This window comes from Macrotis lagotis, chromosome 1 (assembly GCF_037893015.1).
Source record: "Macrotis lagotis isolate mMagLag1 chromosome 1, bilby.v1.9.chrom.fasta, whole genome shotgun sequence".
NCBI classification, from domain to species: Eukaryota; Metazoa; Chordata; class Mammalia; order Peramelemorphia; family Peramelidae; genus Macrotis; species Macrotis lagotis.
Window position 1 is genome coordinate 600,975,328 of NC_133658.1, and position 20,976 is coordinate 600,996,303.

Below are 20,976 nucleotides of genomic sequence, written 5' to 3' on the forward strand. Positions count from 1 at the left end.
AATATTTAACAAGTTAGTTACTTATCTACAAAATACTTGAAAATATTTTGGCTTTGTGATTTTTGTTTAGACAATGTGCTTGAATATGAAGTAGTGACTCTCCACATCTCTCCTCTATCCTTCAGTTCACACCCTGCTTAACCCTGACTCTTGCATCTTTTCTGTCTCTATTAGGTTGAGGATGGCGGGTCATCAGTGCCATCCATCTATTATGACAGCATGGCATAAAGGTAGTTTCTGGGCACTAGGTGAGATCATCTGTCTCCTAAGCCATGCCAAGTTGAAATGATAGTTCATTGTAAATGCCTTTCTCTGCTGCAAGTGAGATAACAGATGATCCAGTCTTCCCATTTTGAGGCCAAAGTGTTTGCTTCTCTCCTATCCCCCTCTACTCCCAAATTGCTCAGAAAAATCCTCAATTGCCCGAAACAGCTAGATGCAATGAGGATTCTTAAAAAATTGCTCAGAATAGCAATAATTTTCAAAATGCAGGTTTAGAGTTAGGGCAATTCTTCTTGGTGCTAAAGTTCTTGCTTTGTCTCTTTCTTTCAACCCAAAACTATTCACTCTTTACAATGGATGAACACACACACACACACACACACACACACACACACACACACACACACACACAGAGGGGGAGAAAAAATAGAGGAAAAAGAAGGAAAAGTTAGGCACACATGTAGGAAAAGGAGTTGGGAAGACAGATGTGAGCAGAATAAAAAAAACTAGGCTGCTATATAAAGGAAAATAGGAAAAGAAAAACATTGGAAAGATTTAAAGATAGGTGAAGAAAAAGGAAAGAGAAATAACAGTGAAAGGGACAGGAAAAAATAGACAAAGAAATAATAAAGTCAGTAAAAGGGGGACAGTTCTAGACAGAAAGAGACTATCACAGGGAGACAAAGAACCACAAAACACTAGCAGCTAAGTTTTCTTTCCAGTCTTATCAATATGTTGGCAGATGCACTTGAGTGGAACAAATAAACCCTCAGTGTCCTGGTGGCCAGGTGCTCATTGTGGGAGATTAGCAGGTAGAGAAGCTGTTTAATGATAAAAATACAAAGAATAGGGGAAGGATAGATTGAAAGTGGGGGAAAAAAGGGGGGGGGGAAATTTCATTTAACATCAGAAAATAAGTTTTAAAAAAGCAAAGAATAACCCCAACAATCCAATCTAGAAGGTAATGCTTTCTTCATTACGCTCAAAGGTCTATGCAATGGATTGTTAAAACAAAAACAAAAAAAAACTAAGCCCCTCTACTCTTTAATGTTATCAATTATCCTTGTTGTATTGAACTTAGTAGATCCATCTCTAAACCACACATGAGTGGTTTCTTTTCCTCTTATTACTAAAATTGATCTTTTCCTTGTTTCAAGTAAAAATTTTTGACAGTTGATGATTTTAGAGGACTGGAATATCTTGCCAAAAATAGTTGTTCCGTTGACCTGTACTGTTACCAGAAATGAAGTCATCACTTTGGGTTAAGGAATTATCTCTCAGAAAAATGCAAATGTAAATTGAGATGTTTCCAGACATGAGCATATTGGTATGAATGGATTTATTTATTTCATTTTCCTCCTACAAGATAACTGGCATAGTAAATATTTGAAAAATTAAAAAATGGAAAGAATTTGTGATTTGGAGTCAGAAGTTTGGATTCAAGTCTTAATTCTTCTGTTGTAATGTTGGAAAATTCAATTTATCTTCACTAAAGCAAAGTTCAGAATCTGGCACTTTAAAAAGATTTTAACAGGAGCCCGAGAGGAAGAAAGCTAAGGGAATTCTAAAAACCAAAGAAACAACCAATTTGCTGCAGGTCTTAGTGTTGCCCTGCAGACAAGACAATCCAGGGGCAGAATTATTTTGTTGGGAGATTCCCCCAAAACTAAGGTCACAAATTATTAGCTAGAATGAATTTTAGAACCAACAACTAAGATTTCAAAAATATACAAAAGAAAGTTTACTGGGTGCAAAGAGTATATAGTACAAAGAGAAACTGAAAGGTTTCTATCCTGATCCTAATCTTACACGATCATAGCTGTAGAGCATCTAATTGCATGCCCTCTTTTTTTTTTTTTTGAGTTAATAAATGAAAACCACTGTGTTGGGTATCAATTTATTCAACCTTTTCATTTTATAAATGAGAAAACTGGGAGGGTGAAGGGGTGAAGGTAGGGAGAGAGAGAGCGCGCGCGCGCGAGAGAGAGAGAGAGAGAGAGAGAGAGAGAGAGACAGAGAGACAGAGAGACAGAGAGACAGAGAGAGAGACAGAGACAGAGACAGAGACAGAGAGACAGAGAGAGAGAGAGAGGATGTGTTTAAAGTTAATTAACTATTTAAGTTAGTGAAAATTCCCTCCATATTCTGGTGGATTTGAAGTCAGAGGACCTGGGTTATAATCAGCTCTATCTCTATTATCTTGGAGAAGGCATTTCCCTTCCCTGGGTCAATTTATTCATCTTAAGAAAGAGAAAGCCTGAGGAGACAATCTCTAAATTCTCTTCCAGCTCTAGGACCAATGACCTGCAGCCCAGGCCCAGACTTCAGTACCTTCCCACCTACATGTCTCCTCAGTCCCCATCCTTCCCACCTCAATATAATTAGGACTGAGAGCCTCACTATTGCCTCACAACCCCAACTCTTCTCCATGTCTCAAATAACCCCGGTGACAAAATAGTTTTTCTTTTCTGGTAGAACTGAAGTCAGGAAGATCTGAGTTCAAATCCAGTTTCAGAAACTTACTAATGGAGTGACTTTGGACTAGTCACTGAACCTCTGTCTACCTTAGCTTTCTCATCTGTAAAATGGGGATAATAACAGCACTTACCTTTCAAGGTTGTTGTGATGACCAAATGGGATGATAAAATACACCACAGTGCTTGTTACACAGTAGGTGATATATTAATGCTTATTTTCATCCTTTTCCTCTATTGATTGATATATAGATGAACTCTATAAGTTGCCCTTCTAACTGCATGTCCTAGACTAGACAAGAGTCACTCTTCCTTAGTTTGGTTACTCCTGTGTGGATGCTTGGACTAAACCCTTCTGACTGTTTATGAATTTTCTGTGATGTCCTGGGACTTGAACAATACAACACAATGTCATTGGCAGACAAGAGAAATCTAGAGCAGGGATTCTTAACTTTTTTTTGTATTATGAAATTCATTGGCAATTTGGTGAAACCTATGATTTCTTCTCACTATATTTTTGAATGCATGAAATATATAATGTAGGACTATAAAGGCGAACAAAGATATAGTTTTTTTCCCATTCAATTTCATGACCTCCATGAAATCTTTTCTATACTTTGAGTTAAGAACTCTTGATACAGAGGATACCCTAGAGAATCTCTCTTCAGCTTGGAACTTGTGCTTTATCTTTTCTATCACAGTGGAGATGAGCTTTGTATTCTCTGACAAGCTTACAAATTTCCTATTTTATGTTTCACTTGATTTAGTGATGAAAGAGTCCATCCAACAAAGTTATATCTGTAATATCTTTCAAAGAATCTCAAATAATTTTCATATATGTCTGTGATACAACTTGTTAGGAGGGAATTTGGAAGGTGGCATTTTGCTTTGCTTAATTTAAAAATAATCAACAATGAGCTATGAGGGCCTTTATATTGTTTTTATCATTCAGGTAAAATTGTGAGATGATAAAGATGTGCTCTACTGGAGATTGTCAATTTTGAAAGTGCTGTAAATAAAATTCCCAAGGACAAAGTTCTGCTTTTGAAAAATTCAATTTATTAAATTGTTTAGTCAATAATTAATTAATTGAGGTGAATGATCTCTCTTGGAACTCAAAGATGAAAATGGAATCTCAGGGTCACTTTAAATCTAGTGTCTTCTTTCTGATAGAGGCTTTACCTGACAAACTAAAGGCAACCATGATTGTGGATATTTAATGAGAGGGTGGTCTGAGAGGTCTCAGCTCCTCCTATTGGAAGGAAGGAGTGAAAGCTGAGAACCTGGTCTACTTATGAGATTCAGTAGCTTCCAGGAATGCAGGCAAGAGAAAACCATCCAGAGTGGGATCTCTCTATGTTTCTCCCTTATAGACTAGGTCATCCCACACTTTAATGAAGGGAGCATTAACTAGTTCAGGTTGCAGGGTAAAAAGAAAGACCCGGCTCAGATCTTGATCTCCTAAGACAGGAATGTGATGATATTCCTCAGCTAGAATGGGTCTGTAAGCCAAATAAGTGATGGTATGGGTATATGGGATTCATTAAAAAGAAGAATAATTTATACATTAATAATACAATATTGTAAAGAAATAACTTTGACAGACTTAAAAACTTGTTTGCTTAAATATACAAATATATACTATATATATATATGAACATGATTATAGAAGATTGATAATGAAGCATATTACCTATCTCCTAATAGAATGGTAATGGATTCATAATATAAATATAATAAACATATTTGGACCCAGAAAAAAATGGAAATTTGTTTTGCTTGACTGTATATTTGTTAGGTGAATTTTATTTTCTTTTTTTTTAAAGAGTGATGGTGGAAAGGAAAGAAAATTAGTTGTTAATAGAAAAATAAAAATAAAATGAAAACATTTGAGAAAACAGGCTTATAGATCTATGATAATTGTTGAGATTCTCTCAATTGTTTTTCTTTGGTATTAATAAGGTTGAAATTTTTTCCTAACCTTTGACTCTCCTCCAATTATCTTTCAGATAACTTATGGATTGATTCCCTGAGTGCTCTCATAATTATACATGTTTAACATGAGACTTGTTTATAATTCTCCACATAACCCTATTCTGAGGTCTCAACGAAGTTGGATACTTGAGTGTCATACCAATGCAAGCTCTGACAGATGCAAGTCCTACCAAGGTATAAAAATTTTGAGTATAAATAAGCTTATTGCTGGACCAAGAGTCCCTCATCTCAGAAATTCTCATCAGAGCTCCACCTCATAATCCTGAGCTTAGGTAATCAAAACACATTTCATGTTGATGAGAATTTCTGAGATGGAGGAATACCTTCTCCAAAAAAATCACAAATCCTTTCCTATAGTATAGTAATTCTAAATAATGTTAACTCAAGATTGCAATGGTTACAGGTATAACTGAATGTTTTGGTAGAGGCTTTATATGTTCGGGTAGCAGGAATTCAGAAAGCAGAATCATCCACATAATTAGGTTAGAGTGATGGAAGGGATTGGGGTTTAAGCTGAATCTTGAAGAATGACAGGATTTAGATAAATCCAAAGACTGTGAGGAAAGGAGAATAGGGAACATAAGTCAAAGCAGGGGATGAGCATGCTATTAATGGGTTAGAGTGAAGAAACTGACCTGGCTAAAACAAAGGAGTCAGGTGAGAGAAGAACAGAAAGTAAATTTGGATGAGCAAGATGAAGGTCATGGAGAAAACTAGACTGAAGCTGGACCTGATGTAGATGAAGTCAGGAAGATCTGGAGTCAAATCATGATTATGTTTGCTGACTCTATGATCCTAGCAAGTCATTTAAACTCCCTGGGTTTCAATTTCCTCAAGTGTAAAAAGAAGATAACAATAACAATGATCTTCCTCATGGGGTTGTTGTGAGCATCAGATAATATAAAGTATGTAAGCTTCTTTGTAAACTTTTAAGCATTATATTAAAAAGTTACTTTAATTATTAGATGAATAGGAACAATTTTTAGGTTTGTCTTTCCCCACACTTTTCCAAATCATATCACTATTTAAATGTTCAAGTTATCTTTTATCCTTCTCCCTACTTACCATCCTCTATACAAGCAAAAAAAATAAATTATTTTTCCTTATATATTATTACCATATGAAAGTTTTCTATCACTACCAATTTCCCACCCATTTTTCTTGTTAGCATTTACAATATAAAAAAATCATGAATTAAAGTACTCAGGGTCTTTGATTTTATGAACATGTTGCATCATTTCTTTGCTGTGGATTCATTCTCTCCTTGCCTTTATTCCATTTTTACTTTCTCCTTTTCATTGACAGGTCTTAGAGCCTCCATAATCTGTACTTGACCTTCCTCCATGAATTTGTCCTTTGCATTGAATCCTAAGGCTAAATAAGTCCAAGAAAATGAATCACTGTTTTATTTTTCAATTTGACCAGGGCCTCAACAAAGTCCAGATTGAAAAATAGCAGTCATCTGTCTGGACCCTGGACCTGTGACATGTTTGGATTTATGACTGAGGCTACATGTTGAATGACCTTGTTTATATCCTCAATCTACCTACATCATGCTAACTTCCCTTCACCCTGAAAAGTAGATTTCATTCAAAGGGTAGAGTAAGCATTTGAAACTTGGGGACACAAACTGAATTTAAGGGATAAGGTAGGGGACCCAAGTGATGTAGCATGTAACTTCTACATCTTAGAAACAGATATAATTGGGTATACCCTTCATTTCTTTAATTTGTTGACCCTCTTGGACAGATCTGGGAGGGGGTAATAGTGGAAGATGATAACTACCTTCTTTGAATTTGTATCTAATTTTACCATTTGCATATTTTTTGAGAAAAGTAAACTTCCCGTGTGGAAAAACAATTGATAATAATAGAGTGCCCATTCTGTGAAAGAAGGGAATAGCAAATAAATGCATACTCAAGAGCAGAAATTCATTCTCTTTTTCCAAAATGAAATAATTCTTGAATGAATTTCATTGTTTATTTTTTGGTGAATTTCAAACTATCTTCCCTAAGTCAGATTTCAGCTAAGATCTGGGTAAAATGGCCAAGCTGGGGCTGTGAGGAAATGGGGTTTAACTGAAGCATTAGGTGGCAGCATTTTGTAATATAATGAAATGTAATTCATTTGAATAATTGAGGGAAGGATAGTAAAGTCACTGACAAAATTTGATACCAGAACATTAGTTCTGTATATTCATGGCTTACATGTCAGTGGGGGATATGTGGGCTGGTTTTCTGTAGCCTGCTACCATGAGCCCCTCCATGCTGCTCATGAGAGCTGTTGTTGGAATGATCTGCCTATAGACTTGGCTGGAACTGCAAGGTTATCTTTCCTGTCTCCTTCTGACTTGTCAATGACAATCAGTAGTCGGAGCTTTGTTAACTCATCATAACTCTCCAAAAGGTCAGGAATTTCAGCTTATTCATTCTTGAAATTTTGTTGATTCATAATACCTCTGAAGTAATTGATAGAAACCATAAACACAGTTTTAATTATGATAATTCTGAAGTTGAAACTCCTTAGGAAAAAAAAAACTGTACTATAAAACCTTAGGAAAGACAGAGCAGATGGAATCAGCAGGAAGAAAACATAACAGAAAAAGGAAGATGGGGACCACTTGTTAATGCTAATGACGCCCTACATTTGCATGGCACTCTGTATTTTTCAATGTCTAGTAACATTGCCCTTATGTTGCCATTGCCTTGGATTGTGACTCTGAGTAACTTATTTATTTTTTGACTTATTGATCAAGTGGGATTTAAACTGGAAATGGGGGATAAGAGGTAAAGAAAACTTCCAATGTATACACTGAGATGCCACAATGTAGCAAGTACATTGTAGGAGGAAGAATAGCAGTGTAGAAAACTATAATTCACAGGAAACAATATCCATGGGAAGGAGGAATGGTAACTGTGTCTTGAGTTAACAATACCCAATGAGTAAAGATGGATAATAAACCAAAGCAATGCAGTACCCTGGAAAATGTAGTGATTTGGAAATAAGGAGATCTGGGATTCACATATAATATTTCTTACCTATGGAACCCTGGGCAAGTCATGCAATACTCCCTGAGCCTTTGTTAGTCTCATTTGTAAAATTAAGGAATTGTAATAAATGACCTTAAAAGTTCTTTCCATCTCTAGAACTTTGATCAAATGTTCTTAACTCACAAAGATAAATTTAGTTTGTAAGTATCATTTAGACTTGTGATGAGACTTCTGTCTGGAATAAGGCTGGGGAAGAGTATCATATTATTTAAAATAAGAGATTAAGAAAGGAATTGGGGAGTGATATTTACATGTAAAGAGGAAATATATGTATACCTATTTCTATATATCTATATTTATCCCTCAAATCATATCACATATAAGATTACTTTTCCAAATTTGCTTATGCTTCTCCCTTTACTTCCTGAATTTCCTATGGGCACACATCAAGCTAGGATGGACTCTTAAGGCAGGGTAATTTCAGGTGTATTGTGTGTATATTGATGTGGAAGACTCAGTCTCTTCTTCCTTGAATGATGTTCATGATAAGTTTTCAAATAAACCTCCCTATGTTGTGTTTAAGCCAGAAGCATCTGTCCATTACTAAGAATTTGTCAAAATGGTCATCAAGCCTGGGCTATGAAGGAATAGGGTTGCTTGAAGCACTAGGTGGCAGCAGCTTGTAATATAAAGAAATGCCATTCATTTGGAATAGTAGAGGGAAAGACAAAGTCCTTGAGAAGTCTAATACCAGAATATTTAAAAAGAGATTTGGAATTACTTTTTACTAAGCAAAGTACTATAATTTAATAGTTCACAAAGATTGTTGATTTAAAGGGCTAAGACACCTCTTTTAGGGCAAAGGTAAGATTCATTTGTAATGAGCATGTGCAGAAATAGCAAAATGTATCCTTTTAAAATGCCTTTAAAGTGTGTTTGTGTGTGTATGTGTGTGTGTGTGTGTGTGTGAGAGAGAGAGAGAGAGAGAGAGAGAGAGAGAGAGAGAGAGAGAAAGAGAAGGAGAGAGAGGGAGAGGTGGCATACTTTAGTAGTCTGGTGAGCTTATGAACTTTTTCTCAGAACAAAGTTTTAAAATGGATAACATAAAATACAATATATTAAAAAATAAACCAATTATATTAGCTTATATTAGCACATAGTTACCAAAATTTAAAAAAAATGACTTCATAGACTCCCAAGTCAAGAACTTCTTTTGTAGGAGACAGCCAGTAATAAACAAAGAGTGAGGATTCTTGAAATGATTCTTGGACTTCCAGGACTCCCACAGTTGTATACATATATAAAAATGGATAGAGATGGAGAGAAAAGACATTTATTAAAAGCATCTTCAGGTGAAAGTGAAAAGTAGATGAAGTATATGTTTGATGTTTCCAAATACCTCAGCATCTCCTCTTCATGCATGACTCTCCCAAATAGGAGAGATAGCACTGGAGTTGTAGACACAAGATTTGGGTTTTTCAACCTTGGCTCTAATACCATTGGTCCTGGATTCAACTCCTTTTATCATACATTTCATAACCTATGTGACCTAGGGCGAGTTATTTAACCACTTGGATCCTTAGTTACTTGATTTATAAATAAGGAATAAAAGTTCTAGGATTACAATTGTAAACTCTCTCTGCAGATGTACTAAACCAAGATGAGGGCAATTGATAGGCCTCAAACATCTTGGTGAGTTATGCAGATGTCTGCTCCAAGCAGTGAAGACTCTACATAATGGAATAGGTAGATGAGAACAATTTGTCTAAAGTCCATGAAGATGACTGAAGCAGGCACAATGGAAAATTTAAGGCTTGGTCAGATGGGTAGATGCCAAAGTCATTCATTATATCTTGGACGATTGCCAGTCATCTTGACTTTTGTCTTGCTACTGCACTTTAGTGACTCTGGAAGAGAGAGTAAGGCTGGCCCTAAACTGAATATAAATGCTCATTTTCATTGGTCTTCTTTTGTAAAAGGAAGGACAGGGGAAGCTGGGTTGTGTAGTGTATAGAGCACTGGTCCTGCAGTCAGGAGGAGGACCTGAGTTCAAATTCAACCTCAGACACTTAATACTTACCTAGTTGTGTGATCTTGGGCAAATCACTTAACCCCATTGCCTTGCAAAAACTTATTTTGTAAATGGTAAAGTATTATATGATTACATAGGTATCAGTACTTTTTACCTTAACAAGGCAGTGTATAGGAAATGGATGTGCTAAACAAATTCATGGTGTGAGTAACTTGCAGAAGGAAGGAAGGAGTTACCTGGCATTACTTAACTGGAAAGTATGGAGAATATAGTTAGAAAAGAAGGCAGCTTCTAGCATCAGGAAAGTCAATAGAGAATCTTCCAAGTTCACTAAGACCAGAGTTCAAAGCAAGAAAATAAGTCAAGGGGGGATAGCTAGGTGGCACAGTGAATTGAGCACTGGCCTTAAATCAAGAGGACCTGACTTCAAGTCTGGCCTCAGACAGTTAATAATTGTCTAGCTGTGTGACCTTGGGTAAGTCACTCAACCCCACTGCCTTGCAAAAACAAACAAAAAAATGGGTCAATCCTGATAATCAGTTAAAAGCCAATTAACTACAGAAATGAGGAATTAAGCAAGAAATAGATTATAGTTTTGGCAAAGAAAAATAAATTTCACAAACCAGAGGGTGTAAATTATTGAATTTAGGGATGGAAGAGATTTCAGGGATCAATCCCTCTCATAATATGGATGAGGAAAACTGAGGCCCAGAGAGGTTAAATGGTTTAACCAAGGTGACAAAGGTAATTCTTAGCAGAATCAGGAATAAAACCAAAATGTGTTGGCTGTATCCCTGGTGTTTTTTCTAAGACTATGCCATTCAGTAAGGTAAGGTAGGAACTAGTTTTGCAGACAAATAAGTGATGACTTTTAAGGCACTTGAGAATTCTTTAGGAGTCTGTAAAGCAGAGAGAGGAGTAGTCAGAAATTCAGGTAGGGAGTTCAGACAGGAAAGGGTCAGGAACCTAGGTAAACCTAACCAAAATAGAATAGCAATAGGCATCTCTCATTACATACCCGTCTCTCATTACAAGTCCTTTGGCTATGGGCAGGACTAATTACCCTCAGACTGTGCAAGTGGAACAAGGAAGCCTGCTTAAGGAGATTCTCAGGAGGTTAACCTGGCTATTGGAATTCAAAAGCTCAGATAAAGTAGGTCCCCAGAGAAATCCTTGAAGCTGTACTCCTAATACCTTCACTTGTATAGAGCTGTTGTCTTTGAATGCAGAAAATGAACTCTCATTCTGGCCATCACCTCTTACAACTATATTTACAGAGCATTTGTCCAGCCCACTTCCATCCTTTGCATGTTTAACATCATTATTCAAGCTAGAGTCCAAACTCTTTCTCCTTCAATTATAGTTTAGTCAGACTGATTTCCTCTAAAGACACCTTTAGCACATCCATGAGGCTGTGAAAACATCATTTTGCTAGGGATTCATTAAAATGTTTTGTCTTTCAGTTGGTGGCTTCAGGTGTGAAAAAACCCCAACCCAGCCCACTAAAACAAGACAGGAATGGCTGCGGATGGCTGCTCAGAAGCTCTTGTCAAAATCCAGTGTCGTAGCTGTTTATGTTCCTGCAGAACATCATCCCTGTCTGCTGCAAAACTGTCTGGGCAAAGAAAGGACAATTATTCCTCAGAAAACATATGGCTGTCTTTCCATATGACCGTTATTTCCCCACCCCCCACCCCCCACCCCCCCACACACACCACTGGTTATGGAATGCTGAGTGGTAACAGTTATTGATTGGTTCAATCCTTGTCATATAAGAATAGGCTAAAGATTTATTATCAAAATGCACCCTTGAACACCGCAGAAACCCAGGGAAGTGGTCTTGGCATATTATACCTTAAAGAAAAAAAGGAATGAATTGAATATAATGTAGTAGATTTTCTTTTGGCCAGTATGAACATGTTGAAGTTTTCTCTGATAGAATGCAAGTTCTTTGAGGTCCCGGACTATTCATTTTTTTGTCCTGGCAGCCTCAGAGCCTAGGATGCAAGGAGTAATTGATAAATCACAGATCCATAACAATTACAGAATTTGAGAGTTGGAAAGGACCTCAGCAGTCATCTAATCTAATTCATGTGTAAGTCAACCAATTAATAAACATTTAAGAATCTACTATGAGTTTTAGCTGGGAGCTAAAGGCTGGGATTACAAAGGAAGAGAAAAGTCCCTGCATTCAAGAAACTTACTGTGTAATGGAAGAGATAGCATGCAAAACACTAAGAAAGAACTAGCTATGGTCTGGATAAATTTGAAGCAATCAGCTGAGAGAAGGCATTAGAACTAAAGAGGATCAGGAGAAGCCTCCCATTGAAGGTGGAATGTTATTTGGGATTTGAAGTAAAGCCAGGGAAGCCTGGTAAGGGGTAAGGACCGGCATCCTAAATCTGGGAGGACAACATTCCCAGTATAAATGGTTTTTGATTGTTTGATTAATGCCTCAGACCCTAGGGTACCACAGAATCTTCCTTTAGATCAGTACAAGATTTAGTACTTATATTATTCTGTCATTTCAGTTATGTCTGATTTTTTTGACCCTATTTTGGAGTTTTCTTGGCAGGATAATAGAATGGTGTGCCATTTCCTTTTCCAATTGAATTTTACAGATGAGGAAACTGAGGCAAGTAAGATTAAATGAGTTTTGGGAAGTGTTCAGGGTCAGATCTGAACTTTGGATGATAAGTCTTCTTGATTCGGGTCAAGCACTTTATCCACTGCACCACTGAGCTGTACTTAATCATATTGATGTGGGAAAGTCATAAAAATGAGAGTTCTTGAAGTAAAAAACTCACACTTACTCTGGATTTTTATTTCACAAGCCTGAAGAGTTCTCAGATTAAAACTTTTTCCTGGAGAGACAGTAAGCTGCTAGAGGATAGGTTGAATAATAAAGGTCTAGCTAGGTGCCTGAGGGAAAGAGCAAAAAGGAAAACAGTCATAAGAGCTGGCTGGGCATAGGAGTGAATCCGGGTCATAAGGGGAATTTAGGTCAGACTTTCACAGTCTTGCCTACTTCTTGTGCAGAGAAAAGTCAGGAAAAGTGGGCAGAGGGGGATTTCCCCCCCACGTGATTGAGGTTGGGTACCCATTCAGAGAGATTGAAAGCTGGAGAGGGGTAGAGGAATGAGCTGAAGTTCTTATCTTGGTGAATTTACATTTAACAATAGAGTTACACTGAACTGTACAAGGGAATTTACATCTGATTAGGGTCCATTCAGCTTTGAGAGCCTTCTGAAAATATCAGCTTAACATTAAAACTAGAAAGATATTTCTACTTGTACAATATTAAATGATAAAATCCTTGGTAGGATTACAAATGCTTTAGGATTTGGGAGAAGGGAGAAATCAATGTAGGCTTGAATAGCTATAGAAAGATTACAGGATTTTTGAGCTGGAAGCACTCATACTAATAAAATAATTCAGAGACTTTTTAAAAAAATTGTATTGTGTGAACTTGGTTTAAAATATTTTGATAAAAATATTTTGGTATAATTTGTTATCTTTGTGATCCTATATGTTTTATTTTGTGCATTGAAAAATATCTTGAGTAGGGATCTGTAGGTTTCATCAAATTGACAAAGGGGTCCATTTCACATATACAAAAATTTGAGCTATTTGATAAAGTCCAAATCTCTCATTTTTCAGACAAGGAAACTAGGTATCAGAGTTCATTGTTAGGATTTGAATTGTTCTTGGATATGAATAAGTGGAGAAAAAGAATTTGAGCATGATAGAAGAAGCCATTTAATAAGTATTTAATAAAAGATTAATGATAGATTTATTTATGTGATCTATTCTAACTTGGGCAAAAGAGATCCTATCCAGTAGAGAATGGGAGTGCTGAGCGTGATAAAGTATCACTCATATTGGTACAGTATCACTCACAATATCGTATTACTCACAACCTTTCTAAAGTTCTGTACACACAACAGATATTGAGAAATATCTCCACTTTGTTAGCTCATATTTTGAATTTCTTTTCATGCCTGATAGTCTCATTTCTACTATTATCTTGTCTTATTTTATATGCAGCAGAAGAACTCAATATTTAAAGGAATTCTGCAGTAAAATCCTTTTGTAAAGAGAAGAAACCTTTTGTAAAATGAATAATTCACCTTCCTTTAAAATCAGTTGTATAATTCGTGATTTTCATTTTACATATTTTCTTCAAACTAATAAGCTACAGGTTCCTGGGATAATAGTTCTATATATGGTATACCCTTATCATATGTTAGTTCCCTTATTTAGTTCAACCAGGAATTAAAGATGCAATCTTAATGTACAGAAATTACTTTGACTTCTATAAGTGTCCTATGTAGGAAGTTAGGTGGCACAGTAGATAAGAGTGACAGACCTGGAGTAAGTTCCTGAGTTCAAATCTATCCACAGACTCTGCACAAGTCACATAATCCTGCCTGCCTCAGTTTCCTCATCTGTAATTGTCTGTAAAGTTGGAGAAGGAAATAGCAAACTATTGCAGTATCTTTATCAAGAAAACCTCAAATGGAGTCTTTAGGAATCAGACCTTACTGAAACACTTTGCAAAGTATCCTGTAGCAAGCATACTTAGGGATATCAAAATCTTGTTTGAAAAAAAAAATACAAGATCTATTAGTAAAATGACAGGATTAGAGTTCAGGGACCTAGGCTTTAGTGCTGGCAGGTACTAAAACTACTGAATGAATTTGGGTAAGGCACTTTATCTTTTGCCCATCGATTTCTCTTTTAAAAAGGGAGGAAGTATACCAGCTGATTTCTATATCCATTTCCTCCCTTCCAGTTCTAAAATTTTATGGTTTGATGATATGAAATCAGATTTTGTGCTACAAGCAATCTCACTGCCCTTTCAAGTCTGTTATTTTAGGACCTTATCAATGCATCTAATGTAGGTGCTGGATTTGATTTTCCAAAATAAATTTCTCCAATTTGAGCTGTTAGGGAAGTAAGGGATACCAGAGTGTAACCAAATCCATACCTTTCCTTACTATGCTTGCCATGAAACTTGAAGCTCTCATTATTAGGAGTGGATTAAGACATTATCTTTAGACTCCCTTATTATAATGCAGATATACTACCTGGAAAGAGCAGCACTTGAACTCAATAGCAACCAGAGGTATTTTAATGTGGACTTAATTGATCTGATCCTCCTATAAACTAGTAAAGGATCAGAAGGATCATGGGATTGGTAAGATTTCAGGAGGAAGTCAAAGAAACAGAAGAAAAAAGACATTAGGGTGACTATTGAGAATAGTTGAAGATGGAGATCCAGAGTGCTGAAGCCCTGGGTAGTGGAGGGGAAAACACAAGGTCATGTTGCACTAAGATAAAGTTATATTAAGTCGTGGCAAAACAAAGACTCAATTTTTAAGAGCTAAAATTTTATGTAATGTTTTAAGGTTTACAAAAATGCTTCATGTGCATTATCTTACTTGAACAACCCCGGGAGGTAAGGGTTTGTTTTCTATCTGGGATGAGGAAAGTGAGAGACAAAGGTCTAGTGACTTGCCCAGGTCCCGTAATTAATAAATGTTTGAAGCAGATTTTGGATTTAGTCAAGAACTCAATAAATTATATCATTTAAACCTGAATTTCAATAATTAATAATCTCTTCTTTTCCTCCTCCTACCACTTAATTTATAGTTCCTTAATTTACTTTTAATATAAGATTATGTATTATAGCTTTCTTTTTTGACTTGCTTTCCTTTATCACACTGAAAACTTCAAGAAAACTGGGATCTGATCTTATGCTTTGCATTTACCCTACTAAAACTACAATGTTGTGAACACAATAGGAGTATAATTAATGCTAGTGGAATTGAAATATTGTTAGGAAGTTGAAAGGGCTTTCACATAGTCCAATTTAAGAAATACATTTAACCAGTTGATCAGAAGGTAGAAAAGATCTCTAAATTAATTTACTGAAGATTTTGAATGAAATGTGATTTTCTCTTATCTCTAATAAGAGATTAAAAAGAGCCTTGTTTTTTGTAAAGTTATTGCTAATTTGATTACTCAATTATATGTTGCCTGGTGTGGTTTTTTTATGATATTATAGTTTTAGAGGAAGCCAAGGGAGAGGCAATTGTATTGGGACTTACTCTTGCTTTTCAAAGAGATTAGCAAGTAGAGGCACAAAAAAATGTGTTGGTGCTTGGATCCAGGATTCAGACTAGGGAATCCTGTGCAGAGCTGCTTAGAGTCAGAGAGGATTGTATATAAAGGAAATAATTACTGTCACTAGATCTATACCTATCACCACAAGATGAGATAATGTCTGATCTGTGTAACATATTTTACACATGACTCTATTACCCTTTGTCAAGAGGTAGGTAGTATTCTTTGACACTGATCCTCAAGAATCATGGTCTAGACAAAAAGATCACATCATAAACACATTAGAAAAGGCTGGAAGGAATGATCTTTTAGACCTATAGATAGGGGAAGAGTTCTTGACTAAATTAAGGGATGGAGAGGATGATACAAAAAAAAAAATAATAGACAATTCTAATTACACAAAATAAAAAGTTTAAAATCAAATCCAATGGAGCTAGATAGAGGTAGGGATATGTATGCTGAAGTTAGTTCAATCAATCTCATGGAGCTGATTGCTAAATTTTCAATATGAATATTTACACGGCAAGTTAAATAGGCAAATGGCTGTAATTCAAGGCTTATTTCATTGTTTTGTTCTTTGTCTAGTCTTTTAAAAAAGTGATGAAGAAAATGCTAAAAATGCAGTTTAAACTTAAAAGTATGTCCTTCATACATTTTCCCCCCAGAGAGTCAGTTAAATATTTACCAGCAAAGTCCTGATTTAAAGGGAAATAGTTAACTGGGAGGAAAAAAAAATCTTTTCAGCAAGTTTCTCTGATAAAGCTTTCATTCTAAGATGTTTAAGGAACACTTATATAGAAGACTATCATCCTTTGAGGCAACAGGTCCAACACTAGAGTTAATTGTTGCCTTTTAGAGACCAACATACTTCATATTTCTATTCCCCTGTTTCTTCACCTGCAGAATAAGGACAATGCAAATGCTATAATTCAGAGTTTATTTCATTATGTTGTTGATTGTCTAGTCTTAAGAAAGTGATGAAGGAAATGTTAATAATGCAGTTTAAACTTAAAAGTATGTCCTACATATTTGCAAAGAGACTTTAATGCAATGACTTTAATGCAAATGTCCTGAGGAAAAGGCTTCAAAAATGGTACTTAATGGGACTATTATAGAGATAATTTAATTCAACGGGTATTGTTTTTATTAAATGTCTATATATAAGATCCTACTGCAAAAGTCCTCCTCTAATATTTTATTATGGTATGGAGGTTATTCTTGATTCTTACTATGCTGCTGGAAAGATTTCAAGCTTGGACCCAGAAATGTGTCTGGTTTTTGAGAATCAGCCTAAGTGTGTAGAGGCTCATCACTAGTAGGCTGACTTCTAGGCAATGAACTGTTTGCTAATGGTAGTCCATAATGCTAAGAAAAATTTTAAAAATGACATTTTGTAACTTGCTTTTGCTTCTTGATGATAGCAACAGAGTAGTGGAAAAGGATGCAGAACATTTCAGGATTCACATGTATCTTTTTAAGACTATCTCGATCAGTTTAGCAGTTGGTGTTTTAAATATTAGATATTTGTCAAAAGACTAGAAACTGAATTATATTAATATTGACATTCTTGTTATACATGAGGATAGTAGATATAGGAAAGTTGTAGCTAAATGAAAGAATGACTTACAGATTCTCCTTAGAAAGGCAAATGCATGAGCTGGTAGGATTGCTTTCATCATAAGTCATGGAACATTTGATTATCTCACCCAGCAGTATTCATGATAAACTTTAGTAAAAAAAGGTCACTGAAAATAATTGCAACTTGTATAGTCAAATCTTTTTAATAGAAGGTAGAAAAGTTTTAGAAAGTTTTTTACTAAAATAAATGCAAATTAAATCAACAGTGTTTGAAAACTCAATGACTTTATTACAAAAGTGGGCATGAGGATGATGATGAAAATTTATTGAAAAATATTGCTTAGGTTTACAAAATAAGAGATTATAAATTTTTAGATTACATAAGAAACATCATATTTACATGTCATAAATAATTCATTCAAAAAGAGCATTGAATGTTGCTAGACATAGAGAATATCAACCATTATAAAACTAAATTGACTTTTAAAGGAGCAGAATAATTACTGATACTGATGTCACCTGCAAATCAATTATATGTAGATAATAAGACTATCAAAAGTTTTAGAGCAACAACAAATTTGAGGAAAGAACAAAGATTAGAAAATATGGTGTGCAGTTGAAACAACTGAATTCTGACCTATAATAAATGAGTTATAAATGACAAAATGGGAATAGATAAAGGAAAAGAAATTGATATGGACCCATTAAAAGTTCCCATAGAAATTTAATTGATGGAAAAAGACATTGCACCAGTAAAGTTTCTTAAAGATTCTGGGAGCCATCTCTTCTAGAAAACATCTGCCATCCTTATCAAGTAAAAACACATGTCATCAAAGGGCAACTTCAGTTTAGAATGCAAATTTATTTGTAAAACATGTTGGAAAAGAAGGGTAGAAGATTATGAATATTATTACTTCTGAAAATTGTGAGAGATGTAGAAGAAAAAATAAAGGAGCAAAAAATGTGGCATAAGAGGCAATTGAATCAGGTCATCCAAGAGTATTTAAAAATGATGTTGGAAAGAAGACAACAAATAGCCAAAAAATGATATTCAATATTCAGTAACAAATGATTTTCTTCATCAATGAAATTTAAACCTTCTGGTATCCAACATATTGTTTAAAAAACAGTATAAATAAGAAAATGGACTAAGAAAATGAAGATAGAAAAAACATTTATGCCATATCAATAGTAATATAAGTACTTTCATTCAGAAGATAAAAATTTGGAAAACATTGAGAGATTAATTCTTAAGATATCTAAAAGAAGTAAAGCTATCAAATAATTTTAAAACTCATGCATGATATCATTAATGAAGAAGATGACTGAGGATTTCAACATATTTTTCTTAGCAAAATATTCATGAGAATACTTTGTTACATATATTAAAGGTATGTTTTTTTGTTTTGTTTTTTTAATTTTTATTAAGGCAATGGGGGGTTGTTAAGTGACTTGCCCAAGGTCACATACCTAGGTGATTATTAAGTGTCTGGGGTTGGATTTGAACTCAGGTCCTCCTAACTATCTACTGCACCACCTAGCTGCCCCAAGGATATGTTTCTGAAGAAGATATAGCTATAGAAATGATATCTTACAGATATTATTTTTTTGGTCATATGGCTAAATGAAAGTGAACATACACTCACTGTGGTTATCATTTTTATGACTATGAAAAAGTATTTAGTTCAGTAGAACAAAACGTAGTATCAACAACTCTTCTCCAACAAAATGTTTCACATGAGAGCCCATGAACATTACAGACAAAATGACAGTCATACCTTTATTTTTTAAATTAAATATTATTTTCAATTCCACTTTCTATCCCACATCCCTACTCATTGAAAAGATATGAAAAATATTAACTCCTTGCAAATATGTATAGTTGTGCAAAACAGTTTTCCACATTAACCATGACCAAAGAAGGAAAAAAAAAGAAAGAAAAGAAAATAGGCTTCACTCTGAGTCTACTAGTTTTCTATTTGGAGGTAGACAGCAAATTTCATCAAGAGTCCTTTGCAATTGTGGTTCATCATTGTGATTAGAGGTACTAAGTCTCAAAGGTCGTTAGCTTTACAATATTTTTGTTACTTGTATAAATTGTTTTGTGATTCTGCTCACTCCATTTTGCACAAATTTATACAAATAAATTTATACAAATCTTCCTGGGTTTTTCTGAAATCATCTCCTTCAGTACAATAGTATTCCATAGAATTAATATTCTGTAATTTGTTCAGTTACCTACTGATGGGCATCCCCTCAGTTTCCAATCTTTGCTATCACAAAAAGGTGTATACATATATACATATGTGTATATATATATATATATATATATATATATATATATGTATATGTGTGTGTGTGTGTGTGTGTGTGTGTGTGTGTGTGGCTTTTCACATATGAATCATTTTTCTCTTTCTTTTATCTCTTTGGAATATAGACCTTGCAACAGCATTTCTGGGTCAAAAGGTATGAATTATTTAAAAACTTTTGGGCCATAATTTCAAACTGCTTTCCATAATGGTTGAGCTAGTTCATAGCTCTATCAACAGAGTATTAGTACATCTTTTCCCATATCCCTTCCAGCATATTTCATTTTCCTTTTTTTTTAAAATCAGTTTAGTCAATATGATGGGTATGAGGTTGTACCTCAGAGTTGTCTTAATTAGCATTTCTCTATTACTGATTTATAGCATTTTTTCATATGGCACTCTGAAAACTCAGGCATGCCTTTAATTCATGATTCTTTGATTGTTGAATCAAGTGAAGCATAAAATGAGGAGATAAATGCTCATTAAAGAAATTTGCTACTGTAATCGAAGATGTCTAGTATAGATCCAAATGGAAGAGTGACTGTCTTTTAAGAATGAAATCTTTCAGATTTGTGGATGAAATTGAGGTGATTGTATTAAGCCCTAGAATCATATAGTCTTCTAAATAAGACTCACACTTTCAAGAATTTGATTTATTAATCCATATAGACAAAACCAAGTAGAAAAAGGTAGGTGATGCAGTAGAGAGAGCTCTAGGCCTAAAGTCAGGAATACCTGAGTTCAAATGCAGTCTTGCTTTTTTTAATTGCTTGCTTAATGCTATAATGTTTTAAAATACTCAAGCCAATTTTTTTCTTTTGAGGTCAAATCTTTTTTCTTTCTGAACAATAAACATCAGTATTAATATAATATTTTAAAAATACAGTTACATACTGATTTCTTCATAGGGCAACTGTGTATCAATTACAAAAGAGTAAGGACTGCAAACTACCAAGAGTTGTCTCTGTCACTTGGAATCTCTCTCTCTCTCCCCCTCCCTTCTCTTATCCCCTGATTCTTCCTCCTCCTCCTTCTCTCCTTTCTTCCAACTCTCTTTTTCTTCTCTCTTCTCTTTCTTTCCTCCTCCTTCCTCTTTCTCTTCTCTCCTATATTTTCTCTTTCTTTCTCTTTTTTCTTTTCTGTCTTTCAAATCCAGTGTTAAGCACTTACTATCTCTGTGATCCTTAGCAACACACTTAATCTCTATTTGCTTCAGTTTCTTCATTTGTAAAATGAAGATAATAAAT

At 35.0% G+C, this 20,976-nt stretch overlaps 1 long non-coding RNA gene across 1 annotated transcript in view; it reads left to right on the forward strand.

The window, feature by feature from the left end:
- The window catches only part of LOC141507366 (uncharacterized), a 479,100-nt gene that overhangs the window by 269,814 nt on the left and 188,310 nt on the right, over positions 1-20,976 (forward strand). The window contains exons 4-5 of the long non-coding RNA XR_012474124.1: positions 4,706-4,865; positions 11,177-11,808. This is a non-coding gene — a long non-coding RNA (uncharacterized LOC141507366). The remainder of the gene's footprint in view (positions 1-4,705; positions 4,866-11,176; positions 11,809-20,976) is intronic.